The following is a 4002-nucleotide window of genomic DNA, read 5'->3' as shown; positions in this document are numbered from 1 at the left end:
TTTTCCTAATCTGTTTCCTGCTTTTGAAGATACATGTTGTAATTCATGTAGTAGTACAGGATTAGTTTTGGAATTTTTATATGTAGATTTTGTACATATAGCAATCCATGTACTAGTGGGACCTTTTGATGTAATCYATGTTTCTATGTAATGAAATATGTGTTTTATGCAAATGTGGAGTATGGGGTGTTACATTATCGCATCCTTATGATGCGAGCAAAATGTTTATCACATCATTGTGATGCTAGGAATGTGTGTTATCAAGGATGCGACAAAGTAGGGTTATCGCATCAGTATGATACAACAAAGTGGGATTATCACATCAGTATGATACAACAAAGTGAAGTAATCATCAGTATGATGCAAGGAAGTATATTATCATATTTGAATGATGCAACAAGTTGATGAGTATGATGCGACAAAAATCTGATGGCATCAATGAGATGCGACAAGTTGGTATGCTTTATGTTTGTTGCGATAACTCTGGTACTTCAACGGGTTTGATACGATAAGATGATGTTGTCTCATCTATATGATGTGACAAAGGGGTTTGTTTCAATAGAACATTGTTTATTTGTTATTAATACAAATATAAGCTTTCTAAAAGTGTTTTGGTGATTTTCTCCCTATAATAGCAATCAAAAATAATTTCTCACTAGACCTTATGGTTTAATCTTCGTTTTGTTTTAAAAATATACATTACAGGTCAGGCACATGCAGAGAGCAAGGGAAAGATGTGAAATAATTATGATTGTTTTACATATGTGAATTTTGGAAGCTGTTACTGTACATACAACTTGTTATGTCTGCAAGTCTTGTACTTGGTGTAAAATTGAAAAGTTTGTAGCTACTTTTATAATGTAGCAATTTATACATTTGAGACCAATGTATATATTTGTATTTCATATTATATAAAATATGTGGATTTTATGCAGATATGTATTTGAAGTGTTACAATATATTATTATAGTTATTTTATAATAACCTATCACACATGAATAAAAAAAAAAAGATTTGTCTAAGTTATAATGTGTTTCTATGGATTTGATACGTTACATGTAATTCATATGAAACTTAAATGCTTGATAAATCAGCTCCTTTTGAAAGAAGAAAATGATTCCAAATAAACTAAATCCCAATTACAAAATAAAGACTGAAGACTAGGGCTGTGAACGAACCGAACGAACACGAACAGAGGCTTGTTCACACTACAAAAATGCAGAGTATCAGTGAGGGAAAATTCCCTCGCTGATCCGTCGCTGAAAGGGCAATCCGTCGCTGATCCGTCACTGATACTTCGTCGGTTAAACAGTCGTAGGTAATGCTATCAGCGACGGATCAGCGACGGATTTGCGACGAACACTTTCAGCGACGGATCAGCGAGGGAAGTATTTAGCGACGGATCAACGACGGATTTGCGACGCAGATTAGCGAGGGATCAACGAGGGAATGAGTTTTTTTGGCATTTCCCTCGCAGATCCCTCGCTGATCTGTGAGGGATCAACGAGGGAATATTTCCCTCGCAGATCAGCGAGGGATCAGCGAGGGAATGTGTTTTTTGGCATTTCCCTCGCTGATCTGCGAGGGAAAATTTCCCTCGCTGATAGTCGTCGCTGATACATGGTTTTCTAGTAGTGCCACAATAAGCACGCCAATCGAACGACGTTGCTCCATACCCTGTTGCTTAGGTAAGGCGGAGGATTAATTTCAATTAAGATCATGTTCATTCGTTTATCTTAACCAAACAAATGAACAAACACAAATGGTAAATGAACGAAAATAATTGTATTCGTGTTCGTTTGTTTAAAATCAGGTGTGTTCGTGTTCGTTTGTTAACATGCTAAACGAACGAACATAAACGAACAGGCCTAAACGAACAGGTTTAAACGAACATAAACAAACGAACACCAATACTTGTCATTCAATTAACTATTACACACCAATTATCTATAGTTTAAACATCAATCATCAACCATCATTAATATACTAATACTTAAAAGACTTTTTAAAATTTGAATTCAAACTAAATAAATAAAATTTATATATTAACATTAATATATAAATGAACATAAACGGACGTAAATGAACGAACGTAAATGAATGAACGAACGAGACTCTTTTTATGTTCGTTCATTTAACTAAACGAACAAAAAAAAATTGTTCATGTTCGTTCATTTATTAAATAAATAAACATAAACGAACTTCCCGTCGAACGGTTCATTAAATGTTCAGTTTGTTTAGAGCCCTGTCGAAGACCATGTTTATTTTCAATTTTATTGTTTTTGTATATAAAAAAAGAATTATATAATAAAAAATAATAATTGTAATTCCTGTTTCATCCTCAACTGGTCACATAATTAATTAATGCACACATAATTAATTAATATTTTATGGAATTCCTGAGTAACTAGAAAACGAAATAAAAGAATGCGAGTGTTCCAATCATAGACAGTGGTGAGGTCTTCTAGTTGACAAATTCAAGATCTGATCCCTAGACTCACATTTTTTTATATTCCATATTTATTTAATATAATTTTAATTATACATGTCAGTGCATAAACTAATACTATTAATTCTAATTTAATAAATTAATATGACACATAAATAAATAAATCATAAATAAATAAATAAATAAACAAGTTAATTAAAATATATGAATATCTTAATTTAGTTTTTTATTTTAAAAATGGTTTTTACTTTGTATTAATTAACACTAAAATATTTTAAATAACAACGTTTAATGATTTTCTTTCAAATAAGAACCATTTTCGTTACTTGATGATTTTACTTTCGTAAACTTAAGCTCTTTTTTTTAGTTAACTTGGATATCCAACCCGTTATTGAGCCGACTAATCTCAGGGCAATCACCTGTTTTGCAGGTAGCCCGAATTCACCGTATTTAAACCTCTGTGGCCATAAGGGGATTTTTGTTCCTTCTTGGATTTGAACCTGTGACCTCCAGACTATTTTTTGTATTGTGTGCAAAAGAAGGATTTTTAGAAAAATAGAGTTTTCTTAATATAAAATGGGTAACGCAAATGAGACGTATATTTAATAGAAAATGCATGACTTTTTTGCTAGTTGGATTAATATAATATCTACTCTTTGAGTTTCAATTTAACGATTGTCATTATAATATGGTTTCGAAGATCTTGTAAAAAGGCATGATTTTTTGAGGCCTTTGTGTGTAGTTCGAATATTTTATAAATTTTGTAAACAAAATCCTAAAAATGAAAAACAAAGTATCAGTTTATAATTACAAACAAACGCTTTTTAAAATACTGGATATATCATAAACATAACATAGTTTTATAGTGGAACTTCTATACATTCCAACTTCAAGTGTGTGTATATATATATATATATATATATATATATATATATAGGGTATATTTCTTTTACAACCTTGTGCATTTGTACAACCTTTGCAACCCAATTAATTGAGATATTTATAGAAATGATTGTAGTTCATTTATTATGATTTGAATATTTATGGAATATGAATAGAGTTTATGAATTATGATTAATACTTTATATTAGGAAACAATTAATTGATTAAAAATTGAATGGTTGAGATGAGGGTTGTATAGGGTGTAGGAATGGCAAAGGGTGTAGAATAACATCCCTCTATATATATATATATATATATATATTTAGGATCATGTGAGATATGTTTGTTTTCATGAGACACGATTTTTACACTTGAAACTTCATAACAAAATACTGTAAAGGAAACATTCACAGTGTTTTCAATATTTTGTTGTGAAGTTTCAAGTGTAAAAATCATGTCTCACGAAAATAGCATTGTCTCACGTGAACCCAACCCTACACACACATACACATATATATACATATATAGATACATACACACACACACACACACATATATATATATATATATATATGGGAGCGATCAAATGCAAACCACTCAATTTGTACAAACCGTGCAAACCGCATTCAACCAATCATAATTTTTCATTTTGTTCATTTTTTTGTAATTAT

This window comes from Cynara cardunculus (genome assembly GCF_001531365.2).
Source record: "Cynara cardunculus var. scolymus isolate 2C chromosome LG 8, CcrdV1, whole genome shotgun sequence".
NCBI classification, from domain to species: Eukaryota; Viridiplantae; Streptophyta; class Magnoliopsida; order Asterales; family Asteraceae; genus Cynara; species Cynara cardunculus.
This window is presented reverse-complemented; position numbering follows the sequence as displayed.